A 21385-nucleotide genomic window follows, 5' to 3' on the forward strand; every position below is an offset into this window, starting at 1 on the left:
TGATGAGATAAGACTGGTGTCATGAGTGTACATATGAAAACTAACCCCCCTATCTTCAGAAGATGTCGCCAAGGGGAAGCACGTTATTGAAAAATAGGACAGGGTCAAGGAGAGGTCACCAGGCATGGGGAGAACAGAGGTAACTGTGCAGGAGCAGGAAGCTAAGCCATTGCAAGTGATTCTCCAGATATGATCAGATAAGTAAGAATGGAGCCAGGTGAGAGCAGTCCCATCCAGTTGGACAACAGTGGAGAGGTCTCGGGGAATTCCACAGTAACTTCTTTGCAGTGTTAATATAAGCCTTAATTTGACTAATAAATAATTTTTTTTTACTTTCTACACTCAAGACCTGTCCAATTTGCTTTCCTCCTTTAGGACACTTACTAAAACTTAGCTCCCTGACCAAGTTTTTGGCCTTGTAACCGAATAGCTCCTTATATAACTTGGTGTGATGCTTTGCTTTATATTGCTTTTTCATTACATGCAATACAAATTTAAGTTGCTGCTTTTATTTCCTACTTCATAATACTTTGAAAACATTTATTGTTAGCTTTGATCCATTGCAATGTTTATCTCATATTTGCTTTCCGCGCATTTGTATTGCTTTATATAGCTTTCCTAGTCCACTGGACTCCTTTGCTTTTTGCGCAAGTCTTCTCTTTTAGCTTGTTACTGCACCTTACCTCATTTGTTGACCATGGTTGCTTAATTACACAAGCTTAGCTTTTTGCCTTTTATGTACTGGTTTTGTATTCTACCAAAGAAACCACTTCAAATGCTTCCCACTGCTTGTCAATTTACCATTTAACAGTCCAGACCCATTTACTGTACTCAGTTTATGTCTCATCCCTTGAAAGTTTATGGAAAAAAAAGTCCCTCAGTTTATGATTCTTCCTTGCCAGTGTCAAATTCAACCATACTATCGTCACCGCTTGCAAGATGTTCCCATAACGTCAGATAGCAAATGATTTCCGTTTCACTACACATCACTAAGTATGGCATGTTCCCTTGTTGGTTCTAAAATAAAATCAATCCGGAAAACTTCCCAGAATATACTCTCAAAATTCCTGCCTCCGTGATTTGCTGTTCAGTTTCTTCCCATCTCTCTGGCAACTAAAATCATTCAGCATAACTCACGTTATTTTTGCTCCAAGCTTCTGTGTTCTCTGCATTTATTTCTCTTGTAATTGCATTATTTCTACAGGCAACCAGAATTTTATATTCTTTGCTTTTCCTTAAATCTACCCCAACTGTTGCTACTGCCTGCTCGCCTTACTGAAAATCCTCTTTTTTCTGCTGGGATTCTGGGGAGGATTCTCTGACCTCGACGCACTATTATTAGATCGCACCAGCCCCATGCAGGCCCAAAGAACCCTTCTGTACCCAGCCCAAGTAGTTTGAGATTCTCCCGGCCTCTTTCTAATGGCGCAAAGGGCAGGAAGCCGTTTGGCATGTTTAAAGTAGCATTTATATCTGTTCTGTTCAAATCACAGCTCACGGAATTCACCAGCACACTGCAGTAATGATGGTAATCATTACTGGTTTCCACTAGCGGAGACCTAACATGGTGGTCACGCCAGGAGGCTCGGAGGCCACTGAAGCCCCCCAGGTGGTCATGGTTGTGGGGTGCCATTGAGTAGTACCACCTGGCGGGGCCCAACTTGAACTCCGATGGTCTCCAACAGTGACCACTGAACAGCCAGTTGGGTACTGCCAGTGTGCTAAGGACATTACTGAGGGAGTGGGGCACAAATAGCGACCATGATGAAGGAGGGGCAGTGGTCTATTGGAGGGGTGGTGGTTAGAGGGGCGGAGGGGGGAGGGGGTGGGTGCAGGAGATCCATCAGGAAGGCTCCGATGTCCCAATGCTGGTGACACATGTCAGGGACCGGGTGGGGGAAACATAACGCCAATGCAGGAGGAGCGTCCCAATACCCATGGGGTGAAGAATGAGGTCTTCCAGTCCAGTCTGAGCTCGGAGGAGGGGATGGGGTTGCTGCGCAATGGTGCCCAAACGCTCTGAAGCCTGGGTGGGATTGTTGTCACTGCAGGCTTGGTGGGCCGAATGGCCTCCTTCTGTACTGTAAGGATTCTATTCTATGAACCCAAACTGTCACTTCTTAAGGGTTGAGAGCTTCAGGATTTTAGATGTCCAGATCACTTGTCCTGGTCCCCCCCATGCTATACTATCCTTAAGAAAGCCTACCAACGCCTCTACTTTCTCAGAAGACTAAGGAAATTTGGCATGTCTGCTACAACTCTCACCAAATTTTACAGATGTACCATAAAAAGCATTCTTTCTGGTTGTATCACAGCTTGGTATGGCTCCTGCTCTGCCCAAGACTGCAAGGAACTACAAAAGGTTGTGAATGTAGCCCAAGCCATCACACAAACCAGCCTGCCATCCATTGACTCAGTCTCCACTTCCCGCTGCCTCGGCAAAGCAGCCAGCATAATTAAGGACCCCACGCACCCCAGACATTTTCTCTTCCACCTTCTTCTATCGGGAAAAAGATACAAATGTCTGCAATCACGTATCAACCGACTTAAAAACAGCTTCTTCCCTGCTGCCATCAGAATTTTGAATGACATACTTTGCATTAAGTTGATCTTTCTCTATACCCTAGCTCTGACTGTAACACTCTCTCCTTTCCTTCTCTATGCTTTGTATAGCGCACAAGAAACAATACTTTTCACTGTATGCTAAATACATGTGACAATAACAAATCAAATCAAAATCAAATCAAATCACATGCTGCAGAAAATGGATCTAAATCAAATTTTAGGAGATAAGTGTGAAACCAGCCTTACAAATTACCTGCAAAATAGGAGGATCGCCTGTGCTCAGAGCATCCTTTAAAAGGCAACTCACTCTATCTACCTAATGTGTGTGTATATTACACAAAGTATTGTGATCCAGTGCACTTAAATGGAAATAAAATCAATTCCCAACAACTGTTCCTTGTACGTACAAAACAAATTTAAGTCTTTGTCCCGACTAATAGAACATTTTTATCTGCAATTCCACAGGACCTAGAAGTGCCAAGGTTTTACAAAACTTTCTCATTTGTGGCTTTCCTGAGGGAGTAGTAAAGTGAAAGGAAAAAGCTGTACATACATTACACCATTTGTACCTTCCTGAAACAAATATTAAATAGGAAAATAACCAGTCAGCTAATCGTTTCTCTAAGAATAAAGGAAATGATCTAATGTAAGGTAACCTAATTTAAACGGACAAAAACATGGAACCTCCGTATAAGGCAGCAATGCAGGAAGTGGCAGATATGTTGAGATAAATTCTCAACCACAGACAGCACAACACGCTCGACATTGGGCAACTCTGGAAGGTGGTAGACTAGAGCTGCCAGTTTCTCTATGGTACAGCACAGAATAAAGAGAGGTAATCATAAATCAGATACTCGCCAAAGGAGGTCAATTCCTTCTTCACTTCTCTCCACACACCAAGGTGGCATGGTGATTAGCATTGCTGCCTCACAGTGCCGGGGACCCGAGTTCAATTCCGGCCTTGGGTCACTGTGTATGTGGAGTTTGCACATTCTCTCTGTGTCTGCGTGGGTTTCCTCCGGTGCTCTGGTTTCCTCATACATTCCAAAGATTGCGTAGGTTAGGTTGATTGGCTATGCTCAATTGCACCTTAGCGTCAAAGGGGCTACCAGGGTAAATACATGGGGTTACGGGGACAAGGCCCGGATGGGATTGTTGTCAGTGCAGGCTCAATGGGCCAAATGGCACTGTAGGTATTCTATGATTATACACCAACCTCCCACAGTTTCCTGCAATTCGCAATTTTTCTTCTCTAAGTTTTGAATCATGCTGGGGTATCATTTCATGAGCACCTGGTAGTGCCTTGTCCAAATGGCCATTTTCTTAAAAACTTGGAGAGTACACAACTTGCACAGGTCTGTTTAACCACAGGTTGCATTAGACAGCATAACTCTAAATTAGCAGGATCTCTTGCTGCTATTGAACCTGAAACTAGTATTCCAAACCCTCCTGCTTTTGGCTAACTTTGAGGAGTTACCAGTGCAATTTCTGTTTTTATAATGGATTAAATGCTTGAGGGAATTTGAGTGTATTAAATGGGCATTCATGAATAAGTTTTTTTATGTAGTGAAAAAATCTGTAATACATACTTAGAACTTTATTTAACCTCAGCCTGGCTCCTGAGGTCTGCCCATGGTAAATCCAGGGATAGATGGTATGGAGGATATAATAGCAAAGGTTGTTGGCACCAAGTTGGCATAGGAACTATAAGGAGTTATGAGCTGGCATTACCATTGACATTTGGCCTAATTGGGGTGGTGTGGGTGGAAGATGAACTGGCAGGAAAGGTATGAAAGACCATTAGAGATAGGTCAGGGTATGCATTGAAATAAATTCATATGTATGGACACGGGGTTTGGTGGGGGCGAGGGTGTGAAAAGGGTGAGGGCAATGGGGTTGAAGCAAACAATTGAGACAAAGGGCCTTATAGATAGCCTGACTTGGTACTCAGCAGCCCCTGTCACCGCTTCCAATCTGTGCCTGGGGGCTGCACGTCTGATACTATACTGCAAGATCCCTTCATTTGAGGGAACACATGCACACACGCGCGCACACACAATATCAGTGAAATTGCAGTTGGGAAAATGAGAAATATGCAAGTTTCGGAAAGCTTCCATATTCTGCCTCTGTCACGCCTCCAGCTGCACCTATTATTGTATCAGCTTACACTGTAGACACAGTCATTGTTGTGTTTTAATAGCTTGCATCATTTTCTTTGCTTAGAAGTCACAATGGCAACAACAGTAAGCATATGGGCAATGATGGTATTTTTATATGTCTGCATTTCAAGCTTTAGAATCAAAATATATCCACTACCAACATTTTACCACCCACCAATCCATTTTTTTCTTAACTTTGTTCCTATTGTCAACTAATCCAACTTATAGAGCAAATTCTTTTTATTTCTCCGCAGGATGTGGCCATCGCTGGCTAGGCCAACATTTATTACACATCCCTAACTGCCCGTGAGAAACATGGGCCAGAATTCTCTGGCCTTACTCGTGCCGGGGATTCTCCGGTCCTGCTACAGTGAGTGGAGTTTTGGCTAAGCGCCAAATTCTCCTCTCTGGGCTGATACTGGCGGTGGGGTGCGTAAGATTGGAGTATTTCGGCCATGGTTTCAAATACAGGAGGATAAAATTGATGACCAAAAGGTTTGAACTGCCACAAGATCAAATTCGGAGCACCAAGCTGACAGCATGTAGTGAAACAAACCAACAGTTTACCATCGGTGCTGACTACATTACCAGCACAGTACTTTTTCAGAATCTGTGAAAAAGGGAAAAAAAATCTGTTTTATTTTTCCCCAAGTGCCACTGCGCATGTGATAAATACGTACATGTACAACATTTTGATTTGACTTATTATTGTCACATATATTAGCATACAGTGAAGAGTACTGTTTCTTGCGCACTATACAGACAAAACATTCCGTTCATAGAGAAGGAAACGAGAGAGTAGAGTCATAGCTAGGGAATAAAGGAAGATCAACTTAATGCAAGGTAGGTCCATTCAAAAGTCTGAAGGCAGCAGGGAAGGAGCTGTTCTTGTGTCAGTTGGTACACGTCCTCAGACATTTGTATCTTTTTCCTGACAGAAGGAGCTAGAAGAGGGTATATCCGGGGTGGGTGGGGTCCTTAATTATGTTAGCTGCTTTGCTGAGGCAGCAGGAAGTTTAGACAGAGTCAATGGATGGGCGGCTGGTTTGCGTGATGGATTAGGCTACATTCACGACCTTTTGTAGTTTCTTGCAGTCTTGGGTAGGGCAGGAGCCATGCCAAGCTGGGATACAACCAGAAAGAATGTTTTCTATGGTGCAGCTATAGAAGTTGGTAAGAACATAAGAACATAAGAAATAGGAGCAGGAGTAGGCCAACTAGCCCTTCGAGCCCGCCCCGCCATTCAATAAGATCATGGCTGATCTGTCGTGGCTCAGTTCCACATTCCCGCCCTCTCCCCATAACCCTTAATCCCCTCTCTTATCAAAAACCCATCAACCCGCTTCTTAAAAATATTTAGCGAGGCAGCCTCCACCACTTCAACGGGCAGAGAATTCCAGAGATTCACCACCCTTTGAGTGAAGAAGTTCCTCGTCAACTCTGTTCTAAACCACCCCCCCTTTATCTTGAGGCTATGCCCACTAGTCCTACTATCCTTTCTGAGCGGGAAGAGTCCCTCCACCTCTATCCTATCCATCCCATTCATCATCTTATACATCTCAATGAGATCTCCCCTCATTCTTCTAAACTCTAATGAGTACAAGCCTAATCTATTCAGCCTCTCCTCATAGCTCAACCCCCTCAGCTCCAGCATCAGCCTAGTAAACCTCCTCTGCACTCCCTCCAAGGCCAAAATATCCTTGTAAGAGACATGAACTGGAAGGATCACGTCAGTAAACACTACATTGCCAGTATAGAAGCTCAGCAGAGCTTAGATAAGGCAGCCCCATGTTAGTTTACACTGAGAGGGTCTTTCAGATTAGAATTTACTTCATTTATAGTTTGCATAACAGGACCAAATGATTCAGTCACTGGTTTTTGTCCACTTCTAAAAATGAGATGTCAATCTCTCACCTCCCCATTTCTGAAATTAGATTCATTCCCCAGATTGAACTTGCTGAACAGTTGGTACATTACATTGCAACCAAATGCCAGTGATAGATAAGTCAGAGCCTATAAGGGTGACAAAGTTTCCTGTGATAGAACTTTGTCAAATAAAAAGTTCAAAGGATTGTAAAGAAACAAGAATGTTAATACTGCCAAAGCAATGATGGAAATCAATTGATACCTGCAGGTAGACCACACCAAAATTCATTGACAGCACTAGTATCAGCAAAACCCATAACAATCTCTTTGCATTGATTTGAATCCAAAATGAGAAAAAAATTGCAACTGTACTAGCTTAAACCATCATCTAAGTTTTCTTTTCCTTGTCTTAAATGTGGTGATTCATGTTGGAGGTCTGGTTATCTAAACGGAAGAGTCGGGCTTTTTTTTTGGGAGGTATACATGCTTGGGTTATGGGCGTCACTGGCAAGACTGACATTTTATTTTCCATTCCTAATTGCCCTTCAGTGCTTTTTACACCCACTATCCGCATAACCTTTTACATTTTATTGTTAATCAGAAGTCCATTAATCTCTGCTTTAAACACACAACGTTGAGCTTCCACAGCCCTCTGGGCAGAGAATTCCAAAGATCCACAGCCCTTTATGTAAAAAAATTCCTCCTCACTCACCCATCTAATTTTGGTCTACTCCATCCCCTTGCAATCAACATTCCACTGGCTTTCATTATTACTTGATGTACTCTTTGCTTACCTTTTAAGATTCATGTACAAGGTTCCCCAAAGTACTGCAACATTCGGTATTCTCTCTCCACTTAAATAATATTCTGCTTTTCTATTCTTCCTGCAAAAATGGGCAACTGCACACTTTCCCACATTATAAGCTTAAGTTAAGTTTAAGTTTATTTATTAAGTGTCACACGTAGGCTTACATTAACACTGCGATGAAGTTACCATGAAAATCCCCTAGTTGCCACACTCCAGTGCCTGTTCGGGTACACTGAGTAAGAATTTAGCATGGCCAACGCACCTCATCAGCACCCAGAGGAAACACACGCAAACAGGAGAATGTGCAGACTTCATACAGACAGTGACCCAAGTCAAGAATCAAACCCAGGTCCCTGGCTGTGAGTCTGCAATGCTAACCACTGTGCCTAAGTGCCACCCCACAATTATACTCAGCCTACCAAATTTTTGCCTACTCACTTATCTGCGTACTTTTGCAGACTCTTTGTATCCTCCTCACAACTTGCTTTCCTACCTATCTTCATATTGTCAGCAAACCCGAGTAAAATATTGTTAGTCCCATCATCCAAGTCATTAATTTAGAACATTAACACCACTGAGGCCCCTGTATTGATCTTTGTGGTACTCGTCACAGTTTGCCATCCTGAAATTGACACATTTATCCCAATTCTCTGTTTCCTGTTAGCTGGCCAGTCCGCCATCCATAATTTATCACTTCCAATACCATAAGTTCTTGTATTGTGTAAGTGGCACCTTATCAAATGCCTTTTGGAAATCCAAATACACTACATCTATTGGTTCCCCTTTATGCACCCACTGCATGGTGCTTTTTCAAAAAATATTATTTCTCTTTCACAAAACCATGCTGACTCTGCCTGATTGTATCATTTTCTAAATGTCCTGCATTAATAATGAATTTTCAGAGTTATTACATTTGTTGGTTTCCAATCCCCTGTGATTCTTCCAGAATCTGGGGCACTTCTTAAAAAATTTTTATGGGACGTCACTGACATTTATTGCTTTGCCTGGTATGGCTGTAAATTGGGAGAGAGTGTGCAAGTGGGACCTGGATGTCCTTGTGCGCCAGTCGCTGAACGTAATCATGCAAGTGCAGCAGGCGGTAACGAAAGCAAATGGCACCTTGGCCTTCATTGTGAGAGGTTTTGAGTACAGGAGCATTTATACAGGGCCTTGGTGAGGCCATGCCTGGAGTATTATGCCCAGTTTTGGTCTTCTTTCCTGAGGAAGGGTGTTCTTGCTCTCGAAGGAATGCTGCAAAGGTTTACCAGGCTGATTGCAAGGATGGTGGGACTGATGTATGAGGAGAGATTGAATAGGTTAGGATTGTTTTCGCTGGAGTTCAAACAAATGAGCGGGGGGGGAAATCACAGACACTTTTAAAATTCTAACAGGTCTAGACAGGATAGATGCAGGGAGGACGTTCCCGATGATGGGGGAGTCCAGAACTAGGGGGTCACAGTCTGAGGATTCAGGGTAGACTATTTAGGACAGAGGTGAAGGGACATTTCTTCACCCAAAGAGTGATGAGCCTGTGGAATTCATTACCACAGGAAGTAGTTGATACCAAAATATTGAATGCATTCAAGAGGCGGCTAGATAAAGCACGTGGGAAAAATAGGGTCAAAGGTTATGGGGAACAAGCAAGATTAGGCTATTGAGTTGAATGATCAGCCATGATCATAATGAATGGTGGAGCAGGCTCGAAGGGCCAAATGGCCTCCTCCTGATTGTATCTTTTATGTTTCAATGTAACAATTGTTTTTAAAAATGACTGCCATTACATTGTCCTGGGATTATTTTCTGTTGTTTTTGGAAGGGAGGAATATAAAGCCTATGTACGCTCAAACATGTCGGCAAGCCGTCATGCTTACCTTTTGCATATCTGTTTTAACAGTGCCCATCAAGCTTAGAATGTTTGTCAAAACACCTTAGGCATGTGATATGTTAACATAGTTGATGCTACCATTGAAAGAGAAGTTATCCTTAATATTAGAATCTCCAAACAAATCTAGTTTTCAAAGTGCGTTTTGTGAGAAATAGTTTTCTGGTTAGCTCAGGATATTGCTGACAATGGCTACATTGTGAAAGTCATCACCTGTTATTGTGTCTTAGTACCAATGCTTGTTTGACATTTTTGTAACCAAAAACTGTTTCAGCAAAGTCCCTGAACTGAGACTGGACCTTCAGTAGACATTCACACTAAAGCACCTCCAGATATCTTTGATTTATTCGTTTGAGAAAAACAAATATAAATTTACTCTTAGCATTAGGTCTGCACTATGATTTTTTTAAAAATCTGATTTTTTTATTTAAATGTGAATTACATGTTTAGTCTGTGATTTGTGTTTCAATTTGTTCTAAGACCACTAAACAACAGCATCCTATATTATTTCCAGTGTATCCTCTAAAATTGATCACACTCATTCCAAATATTTTGTGCATAAGTTTTCACAAGATGATTCTAGGTGAGGAAAGTCATTCAGCTATCTTAGTTCACCCATTCAAAAATTCTTAAGTCCCCCTTCCTAGAATCCAATGCCTCTTGAAAGATTTCTAGACTTACGCTTTCAGAAGTTTACTTGCAAATCTCTGGGTGGCACAGTGGCGGGTGGGATAGTGGCACAGTTGTTAACACTGCTGCCTCACAGCGTCAGGGATCCAGGTTTTTTACTTTTATTTATTAGTCACAAGTAGGCCTACATTCACACTGCAATGAAGTTACTGTGAAAATCCCCTAGTCATCACACTCCAGCAACTGTTCAGGTTTGATTCCTAGCTGGGTCACTGGCTGTGCGCATTCTCCCCATGTCTGCTTGGTTTCCTCAGGTGCTCCAGTTTCATAAGAACATAAGAAATAGGAGCAGGAGTAGGTCATCTAGCCCTTCGAGCCTGCCCCACCATTCAACAAGATCATGGCTGATCTGAAGTGGATCAGTTCCACTTTCCTGCTTTCTCCCCATAACCCTTAATTCCCTGTCTATCAGAAACCTATCTACCCATGACTTAAGTATATTTAGCGAGGTAGCCTCCACCACTTCAATAGGCAGAGAATTCCAGAGATTCACCACCCTTTGAGTGAAGATGTTCCTCCTCAACTCCGATCTAAACTGCACCCACCCTCCCTTATCTTGAGGCTATGCCCTCTAGTTCTGCTGTCCTTTCTAAGCGGGAAGAATCTCTCTACCTCTACCCTATCTAGCCCCTTCACTATCTTATATGTCTCTATAAGATCCCCCCTCATCCTTCTAAACTCCGTCGAGTACAGAACCAGTCTATTCAATCGCTTCTCATAGGCTAGCCCCCTCATCTCCAGTATCAGCCTAGTGAACCTTCTCTGCACTCCCTCCAAGGCCAATATATCCTTTTGCAAATGTGGCGACCAAAACTGCACACAGTGCTCCAGTTGTGGCCTCACCAGTGCCCTGTATAGTTGCAGCAAAACCTCCCTACTTTTATATTCTATCCCGCTCGCTATAAAGACCAACATTCCATTCGCCTTCTTGATCGCCTGCTGCACCTGCAGACTGGGTTTTTGTGATTCGTGCACAAGGACCCCCAGGTCCCTCTGCACCATAGCATGCTGCAGCTTTTCGCCCTTTAAATAATAATCCTTCCTACTATTATTTCTACCAAAGTGGATATCCTCACATTTGTTAACATTATACTCCATCTGCCAGGTCCTCGCCCACTCACTCAGCCCTTCCAGATCTCTCTGCAGGCTTTCCACGCCATTTGCTTTTCCACTCATCTTAGTGTCATCAGCAAATTTTGTGACCCTACACTCAGCCCCCTCCTCCAGATCATCTATGTAAATAGACAATCCCACAGGTTAGATGCATTGGCCATGCTAAATTCTCCCTCGGTGTACCCAAACATGCGCCAGAGTGTGGCAACTAGGGGGTTTTCACAGTAACTGCATTGCAATATTAATGTAAGCTTACATGTGATTAATAAATAAACTTTGAGAATCCAATTGCCTCTTAAAAGATTCCTCAGCTAATGTCTCTAGACGTTTTCATGCAAATCTATTCCATATGTTGATCACTATTTGTGTAATGAAAAAGTTATCGCCGCCAATCCAAATTTACCTTTTAATAGCTTGAATTTGTGTCTTCTTGCTACTATGTTTGTTACTTATGCTTTTTAAAAAATTCATTTTCTAAGTTGGCCTTTTCCGTTCCTTTATTAAGAACATAAGAAATAGGAGCAGGAGTAGGCCATCTAGCCCTTCGAGCCTGCCCCGCCATTCAATAAGATCATGGCTGATCTGAAGTGGCTCAGTTCCACATTCCAGCTCTCCCCCATAACCCTTAATTTCCTTGTCTATCAAAAACCTATCTACCCCTGTCTTAAATATATTTAGCGAGGTAGCCTCCACCACTTCAATGGGCAGAGAATTCCAGAGATTCATCACCCTTTGAGTGAAGAAGTTCCTCCTCAACTCCGATCTAAACTGTGCCCCCCCCCTTATCTTGAGGCTGTGCCCTCTAAGTCCTGCTGTCCTTTCTGAGCGGGAAGAATCTCTCTACCTCTACCCTATCCACCCCCTTCATTATCTTATACGTCTCTATAAGATCCCCCCTCATCCTTCTAAACTCCGAGTACAGACCCAGTCTATTCAGCCTCTCTTCATAGTCCAACCCCCTCATCTCCGGTATCAGCCTAGTGAACCTCCTCTGCACTCCCTCCAAGGCCAAAATATCCTTGCGCAAGTGCAGCGACCAAAACTGCACACAGTACTCCAGCTGCGGCCTCACCAGTGCCTTGTACAGTTGCAGCAAGACCTCCCTGCTTTTATATTCTATCCCCCTCGCTATAAAGGCCAGCATCCCATTCGCCTTCTTGATCACCTGCTGCATCTGCAGACTGGGTTTTTGCGACTCATGCACAAGGACCCCCAGGTCCCTCTGCACCATAGCATGCTGTAGCTTTTCGCCCTTTAAATAGTAATCCCTCCTACTATTATTCCTGCCAAAGTGGATAACCTCACACTTGCTAATATTGTACTCCATCTACCAGGTCCTCGCCCACTCGCTCAGCCTATCTAGGTCCCTCTGCAGACTTTCCACACCCTCCACACAATTTTCTTTTGCACTCATCTTTGTGTCATCAGCAAATTTCGACACCCTACACTTGGCCCCCTCCTCCAGATCATCTATATAAATGGTAAATAGTTGAGGCCCCAGCACCGATCCCTGCGGCACTCCACTAGTCACCAACAGCCAATCAGAATAGCACCCATTGATACCAACTCTCTACTTCCTATTAGACAACCAATCCTCTATCCACGCTATCACCTTACCCCCTTAAGTTGAGATAGTATCACTGCTGCCACCTTTCCAGGCTAAAAAGCCCTCATTTTCTCAATAAGGTGGAATTTCACAATAACTTCTTTGCAGTGTTAATGTAAGCCTCACTTGTGACTAATAAATAAATCTTACTTTAATTTTACTTCATAGCTCAGACAATTGACATTAGGTACTGGTCTTGTGGTACTTTTCCATACTGCCTCCAATGCCCAATTGTTCCACCCTGTCTCGGCAATCAGACAGGACACAATACTCAAAAAATGGTCTGACCAGGGTGCTACCTAGTTTGGTCATGACTGTGTTGTTTTAGCCACATAATTCAACACGCTATTGACTTCAGCAATGGAGACTACTAAGACTTCAAGATTTTTGTTTAAACATTGATATTTAGCTATTTCAATACCATTATTAGAGTCGACAATTTTTTTCTTCCACATGCAGTTCTTGTATATGTCTGCTTTAAATTTCCTCCAGCGTTTTTGGTTCATTGAAAAGCAGCTGCTTGTCTATAAATGTTGATTTGTGTTGAACACGAAGGAGAAGTATTAGGAAAAATTAAATTATAGCAGCGATTTGGGATGGGTTTATCAGAAATAGCTATTGAAGCTAAGTCATTCACCACATTTAACAGGGGATTAGATGAAGAAACATGTGAAGAAACATAGTAAAAGGTCACGAGGAAATGAGGAAATTGTTTGTGACATTGCCAAAAGTCATTTGAGGAATATAAAAAAGACTTGCATTCAAAATGATTATGAAGTTGAGAGGCAAATGATAGAAACGTGTTCCACAAAGCCACCTTCTGGCTAAAGAATGAAAATGCATTGTGGCAGATGCTTGGTCTCCATTTTTAGTATAATGTTCAAAGTTTCTTGACAAATATCTACTGGCTCAATCCTCTCAGCCAGAGGGGACACCACCTGAAAAGGCAAAACACACAATTGCCAGAAATCCTGGGTTCTACTTGACTAGCCTCCATTGTCAAGTAAACCAGCATCAGGATCAGAGCAATCAATGTATTATTTATTAGTGTCACAGGTGGGCTTACATTAACACCGCATTGAAGTTACTGTCAAAATCCCCTTGTCGTCACTCTCCGGCACCTGTTTGGACACACTGAAGGAGAATTTAGCATGGCCAAGGCCGCATCTTTCGGACCATGGGATAAAAATGGAGCACATGGAAGAAACCTGTGCAGACATGGGGAGAACATGCAGAATCCGCACAGACAGTGACCGAAGCCGGGTTTTGAACCCGGGTCCCTGTGAGGCAGCACCGCTGACCACTGTGCCGCCATTCAACTGCCAGTTGAAAAACTACAACTTAGAATTATTGTCTTGGGACACCCAAGTAATGCCGGAAAAAGTACCGTGAACCCAGAATTTAAAATAGGATCATACAGATGAGTACCTGGAAGTCCCACCCCACAGTCTTTCTGGCAATGGAGCAGTGACCCCCGAATTTCAGACCACATTAATCTTGAAGCGCAGGGACGGCACTGTGGAAGTGCTGCAGTCTCTTCACAAGAATGCAATGCATTCCTTTTTTTTAAACATTTTTTTCAGTCTTTAAGATCAGGGATCTTTCGTGTAATACAGGAGGGCAGCCCTGTTAAACTGCAGAGGGGAAAAGTAAATAAATAGGGAGCAACACTAAACCATCACCAGTAATCTACATCATCCCTTTAGTATATATCAATACAAAGAAAAGAATTAAGTTAAACAAATAGAAGAAAAAAAATGGAAACTTAATGTTTCCATCGGGAGTTGATTCAGACCTTCACTCTCTAGTGAGGGATCAAGAAAATTGTGGTATTTATTTCTTAGAAAAAGTAAAACATATCAATCCTCCCCAATTTCTCGCGATCTACGGAAAGATTGCATCTTAGAAACATTTAAGCTCCTACTTGGGCCTTATGTCAAGCTTTGACAAATGTGCTCAATAGTAGCACTGGCAAGAATGTCTCGAATTCCTTTATTAATTTGTTCAAATTTTTATCATGTAAAAACACCACGAAACCTTCACTACAATTAACAAGAGGAATAGATGAAACCTAGAATTAAAAGGAGCTTAAAAAAAAGAAGCTCCTCGAACAGTAAAGTGTGACAAACCATACTCTTATTAGCGTACAAAATATTGGCAAATACAAAAGGCATCAATTTATCATCCCACCTTCCAAAGCTAATCTCTCTGGAAATCAAATAATATGGAGGAAGAGAACAAAGTTGGCTATTCTCCCTGGGCTCAGATCCTTACTAGAAACTAAAATGATCAAAATCTAGCAGCTTGCCTCCAACTAGATAGCCCAATAAAACATCCAGACAGCAAACATTTTATAATGAATCATTATCCAATTACAACCTCCAGTGAAATGTCTGCCCTTATAATTTGAGGATGCCCGTTATACTATTTAAATGGAGAAAAATTGCAGGACTGAGTGATGCAGAGGGATCTAGGTGTCCTGGTACATGAATCACAATGTTAGACCGCAACTACAGATCAGAAAGGCAAATAGAATATTGGCGTATATTGCCAGAGAAATGGAATATAAAAGTAGGGATGTTTTACTGCAGCTGTGCTAGGCCTCAGCGAGGTCACATCTGGAGTACTGCATGCAGTTTTGGTTTCCTTTCTGAAAAATAATACAATGGCTGGAACTTTACCACCTTGCCCACCACGGAATTGGCGTGAGTGAGGGTGTGACAATGGAAATCTCAGTTGATCTCGGGTGGGAATTTCCAATCTTGCCCGAGTGAGGCCATAAAATCCTGTCTAATAATTTTAGTAGCAGTTTAAAGAAAGCTCACTGGACATATTAAGATGAAAAAATCGTCTTATTGTAATACCTCCAGGAGTCGGATATGAAGGAACTGTGCTTTTATTGTACAAATGAGAATATAGAATAACCACAAGTCTGTAGTGAACACAACAGGTCTCAACTGTAACTAAAAGGTTAATGGACCCTCTCATGGTCTTGCTTTATATATAACTTAGTATATCAGCTCCATCTGGTCAGCTAATTACCAATCTTCAGGGAGCTCATATTCAATGAGCCCAACTGGAAGGTCAATTAGTAATACCTCATGCAGATGATGGGGGTCATCATTTATAAAGAGAGGTTGAACAAGTTAGGCCTATACCCAGTGGAGTTTAGAGGAATGAGATGTGACCTTGTTGAAGCATTTACAATCCTGATTGGACTTTACCCAGAGAATGTTTCCTCCTGTGGGCGAGATTAAAATTAGGGGACATAGTGTTGAGACCCAGGCCAGAAACTCCAAGATGTTTTACGAAGATAGTCTAAACCCTGAGAATTACATTTGATTTTGACATGGGTGAGCATGTAGTTTACCACTTCAGGTATGATTCAAGTGACCCACTAAGAAGCTTTTATCAAATAAAGTTTAATAAAAACATAGTTAAATATAATAGAATTAGCATAACTTTTATCAATTACAAGATTCAAATGTGATATAGTATATAACTTCACAGTTAACTATCTCTGTTGTTCCAAGTCAAACACCATCCCACAGGCATACTCCCTTCTCCAGACCTGGCACAGAATGAAGTAAGCTTATGTGATGCTGGGTTTTCAGCTTTATAACATCTGCTGTGAATTGGTAGTTTGAATGTTTGGTCCTTTGAATGAGGCTTCTTAGTCCTGGAACTTTCATCAAGTCTTTACAGAGAGAGAGAGAGAGAGAGAGAGAGAGAGAGATGGAGATACTACCTTCTTCCACAGCCAGTGAGAAAGTGAAACCAAAACCTGGACTTTTCTGTGGAAAAGAACTGTCCCCAAGCACATCGCCTGACTTGTCAATCATCTCCAAATCAAGCTCAACTCAGCAATCCTCAAAGGACTATAAAACCCCAGAAAACTGCATTGGTCCAGATTAAAATCAACATGATACCAATTATGCTGCCTCAGCAGCAATAAAGGACACGGATCTCAGACATCACGATGCCAATAACTTCCAGGGCCTGCTAGAAACATCCTGCAAAATACATTTCTTAAAAGCACAATGTCATCACACACACACTGTGAAAATAAGAGGTCTCCATTTTAAAACAGAGATGAGGAGAATATTTTTTTCACCCAAGGGTTCACTGATGTGTGGAATTCTCTTCCCCAGAAAGTGGTAGGGGTTGGGCCATTGGATGTATTCAAGGCAGTTGAACAGATTTAGTTAGGCAAGAGAGTCATAGAGTATGAGGGGGTAGACAAGAAAATAGAGCTGAGAGCACAAGCCGATCAATCATGATCTTATTGAATGGTGGAGCAGGTTAAAAGGGCTAAATAATTTACTCCTGCCCCTGTGTTCCACTGTCAGCCAGCCAACAGTCTTTTTTTAAAAACATCTAGCAAAGTGGCGTAAGATTATTTAAGACAAAAGCACAAACAATAGTCGCTTTTCTACTATTTAAATTGAAAAATTAACTATGAATCACCATTAACAAAAATCAAAATACATGAACTAAGCATTTGTACATACAAGGTTTAAGTAATATTTCTGCCACGTATGGGTATACATTAGACTTCAAGCTTCAATAAATTATACATTATTGGGCTTGTGAAAGTTTGAATGCACAGTTACAGGTACACAGGAGAAAAGGCAATCATATTGTACCTTCAGTAATGACACTAAGCCACTCACTTGATGCTGACAATGCCCTTAATAGGCTGAAATCAACATAATTTGTGTGCGCTGCTGCACATCTGGCACTCTGTTCTGAATACTTCAGCTGAAGTTGTGCTAAGTTTGACGTCTCCAAATAGCTCTCCACTCACTCAGCCTCTTCAAAGGCAATCCATTCAGCATTTTGCAAACAAAAAAATTACAGCCTGAGTCAAAATTATTGCTTGTGTGCACACTCCTTGCTAAACATTTGACTAGTGCAGTTCTAGTACAATTTTCCCTGACTTCTTTCTTACGTGCATTTCATAAAGTACCATTACATCATTGAAGATCAGTGCAACTCACAGTGAAATGCTGTAATTACAGAACAATACCTATATACACTAACTGTGTGGCTAGTTGAACAACTGTTTATTGTTACAGTTGCTGCTGTAATGGTAGTTACATCATCAGAAGCCAACTTTTGCGCCTACTTTGGAAAAGTGTTATTTTGACAGATCGCAAATTCAGACATCTTTATGGCCTCCAAATTTGACTGCCTGCCTCTTGTGGAATATTAGAATACGATTGCACCACACGAAGCAGTTAAAACTGAATTCAACATACAGGATCAACCGCAGCATTGGACAAAGACAAAGGCACATCCAGCCAAATCAACCCTGCAATTTCCTCCTGAATAATGCTTCAGGACTTGTGACAAAACTGGGAGAGCTATCCCACAGACTGGATAAGCAAAGGTCAAGTTGTCAGATGCATAGCTTCATTTGTTTCAGCCAACATTCCAGACTCCTCCACCACTATCTCCACTGACTGGGCTGGCCCACCAGATTTGGCAACACAGGGCTTACTGCCAAGAATGAGTGACATTCGCAGTCCTAAATATTGACTCAGGAAACAACCAGGGAACAGACCATTTTTTATTTGGTAATGTGTAATGAGACAGGATTAATTAGTTCATAGTAAAGGACGTCCAGGGAAGTGTGAATGTAATGTGCGAAAATTTCACATTCAGTTTTAAGGTGAGAAACCTGGGCCCAAAACTAGTGTCTTAAAATTAAATAAAGGCAATAACAAAAGTAGGAAAACAAAGTTGGCTAAAATGGATTTGGAAAATAGATTAAAAGGTAAGATGGTGGTAAAGCAATATTTAAGAGAATTTTTATAATTCTCAAAGATATATTTCATTGAGGAAAAAAATTATGACAAAGATGAACCACCCATGTCTAAATGAAAAAGTAAAAGATGGTATCATATAGAAAGAAAAGGCATGTAACTTAAAGATTAGAGGTAGACCAAATTTCCAAAATTCCCTACATTCTTTAATTATCTCAGTTGATTGGAAAGCTGTTAGCCTGACATCATTGGGAAAATATTGGAAGGAGTAGCAGGACATTTAGAAAAGCATAATACAGTAAATTAGTCTCAGCAGGGTTTATGAAAGGGAAATAATGTTTAACAAATTTCTCAGGATTCTTTGAGGATTTCAGAGAAGGGTGAATAAAGGGGAACCAGTAGATATGGTGTATTTGGATTTCCAAAAGGCATTTGTTAAAGTGCACATAAAACGTCTCTGCACAAGATGAGACCTTGTGGTGCTGGAGATAATTTATTAGCATGCATAGCGCATTGGCTAAGGAAACAGAAAGTTGCCATAAAAGAGTTATTTTCAAGTTGACAAACTTCACTTGCCACAGGACCTCAACCGTTTATAATCTAATGGCAGTCTCAGATATACCTAAAAACAAAGTGTCAATCTGGCAAAGCTACAACATAGGGCCACATGCATGCTAAAAAGAAGCAGAATGCTATTGACAGAGCTAAGCAACCCCACAAGCAACAGATCAGATTAAATCTTTGCCATTGTGCCACATTCCTTGAATGGTGGTGGACAATTAAAGAGCTAACTGGAGCAGGAGATCTTAAATGAATCTCTTCATCCTCAATGGTAGTGGAGCCCAGGACATTACTGCAGAAACAAAGTTGAAACTGTTACAACAACCATCAGCTAGAAATGAATGACCCACCTTGGCGTCCTCCTGGAATGTCCACCAACACAGATGCCAGTCTGCAGCCAATTCAATTTTTTAATTCATTCATGGGACACGGGCATCACTGGCTGGACGAGCATTTATTGCCCTTGGACAGCAGTTGAGAGTCAACCACATTTGCTGTGGCTCTGGAGTCAAACGTAGGCCAGACCAGGTAAGGATTGCAGATTTCCTTTCCTAAGTGACATTGCTGAACCAGATGGATTTTTCCGACAATCGACAATGGTTTCATGGTCATCAGTATATTCTTAATTCCAGATATTTTTTATTGAATTCAAATACCAGCATCTGCCACGGCGGGATTCAAACCCAGGTCCCCAGAACATTAACTGAATTTCTGGATTAATAGTCTAGTGATAATCCCACTAGGCCATCACCTCCCCAGTATATTAGGCAACAGTTCAGTGCGTTAACTAACAGCTGAAGTGCTATTTGTGCTTCAGAAATAGCTGAACCACTAGCCAAGCTGTTCAGTACAGTCACAAAACTGGCAATTACCCAAAGTGAAATATTGTCCAGGTATGTCCTGTCCACAGAAAGGACAGGTGCAATCCAGCTAATTCATGCCCAGTCTACACTCAACCATCAGCAAACAGATGGAATGTCTTGTTTACAGTGGTATCAAGTGGCAGTTACCCACCTACACCTACTCATTAATAACTTGACTCAGGAAGAACTCACCTGAGGAAGGAGCAGTGCTCCGAAAGCTTATGATTCCAAATAAACCTGCTGGACTTTAACTTGTTGTGAGACTTCTTACTCCATCGAGGAAGAAGGGAGAGATGGTTGAAGATCAAACATCCGAGTCACAGGACATAACTGAAGAAGTTCTTCAGGTCTCCCAGGCCCAACCACGTTTAGCTGCTTCATCAGTGGCCATCCTTGGATCAGAAATGGAGATAACTGTTGCTGATTGTGTAGTGTTCTGTTCCATTTATTACTCTTCAAATAATGAAGCCGTCTGTGCCCACAGGTCAGACTTGGGCTATCAAGTACCAAATAACATTATTGCCTGGCACTTGTGTGGCATCAATCAGCTCCAACAAGAGAGAGTTTAATCACCATCCCTTGACATTCAATGGCATTATAATCATTGAATCTCCAACCATCATATTGGGATCACCATTGATCAGAAACATAACTAGACCTGTATCATAATATTGTGACTATAAGGGCAGGTCAGCAGCTGGGAAGTTTGTGCTAAGTATCTCGCTTCCTGACTTCCTAAAACCTGTCCACAATCCACAAGACACAATTCAGGAGTGTGATGAAATAATCTCCACTTGTTTGGATCATTGTCGTTCAATGATGCTCAAGAAACCTAACACCATCCAGAATAAAGTAGTCCTCTTTATTGGTACACCATCCATGTTAAACATTCACTCCCTGCAACATGGCTGTACCATGTGTCAGATCCATTGCAGCAACTTCAACAGCATCTTTCAAGCCTCGGACCTCTGCCACCTAGAAGTATAACGCCAGTGGACACGTGGAAATGCAATCCCCTGCGAGTGTCTCTCCAAGTTGTACACCATCTTGACTTGGAAATATCTTGCTGTTGCTTCATCACCATGGAGTCAACTTTTCTGAACTCTCTACCAAACAATGCTATGGGAATAACTGCACAACACAGGCTGTAGTAGTTCAACAATGCTGTTTGCTACCACTTTCTGAAGGGACTAGCGATCAGCAATAAACACTGGCCACAACCCCTGAATGAATGAAAAGAAAACACAATGGAGTACATCCTCACTTGGGAGCCTGAGCTTTTCTCTTGCTCTCTGTGCCATTGTGTGCATTTCTCTCTCATATTACTGTTATGAGGATGTGCTTATTTTGACAAAAAATACAGGCTAGAATTTTCTGGCCATTCATGGCGATGGCACCAAGGGATCCTACTAATGGCGAAACCTCACCATGGGTTTAAATGGTGGCAAGGGGTGCATTCAATGGGAAATCTCATTGACAATGGCAGGACCAGAAGATCCTGTCA

At 41.9% G+C, this 21385-nt stretch overlaps 2 protein-coding genes across 9 annotated transcripts in view; one reads left to right on the top strand and one right to left on the bottom strand.

The window, feature by feature from the left end:
• Positions 1 to 21385, bottom strand: part of cmss1 (cms1 ribosomal small subunit homolog) — a 323934-nt gene that overhangs the window by 210257 nt on the left and 92292 nt on the right. Inside the window, exon 1 of one of the 7 annotated variants that reach the window (XM_080203558.1) lies at positions 17363 to 17505. The exons of the other annotated variants lie outside the window; for them this stretch is intronic. The gene's annotated coding sequence lies outside the window, so the exon portion shown is untranslated. Of the gene's footprint in view, positions 1 to 17362; positions 17506 to 21385 lie in introns of those variants that run through there. 7 annotated transcript variants of the gene reach the window in all.
• Positions 1 to 21385, top strand: part of filip1l (filamin A interacting protein 1-like) — a 235731-nt gene that overhangs the window by 157416 nt on the left and 56930 nt on the right. The gene's annotated exons all lie outside the window — the stretch shown is intronic.

Source organism: Carcharhinus amblyrhynchos, chromosome 15, assembly GCF_965287045.1.
Source record: "Carcharhinus amblyrhynchos chromosome 15, sCarAmb.v2.hapA, whole genome shotgun sequence".
Taxonomy (NCBI): domain Eukaryota; kingdom Metazoa; phylum Chordata; class Chondrichthyes; order Carcharhiniformes; family Carcharhinidae; genus Carcharhinus; species Carcharhinus amblyrhynchos.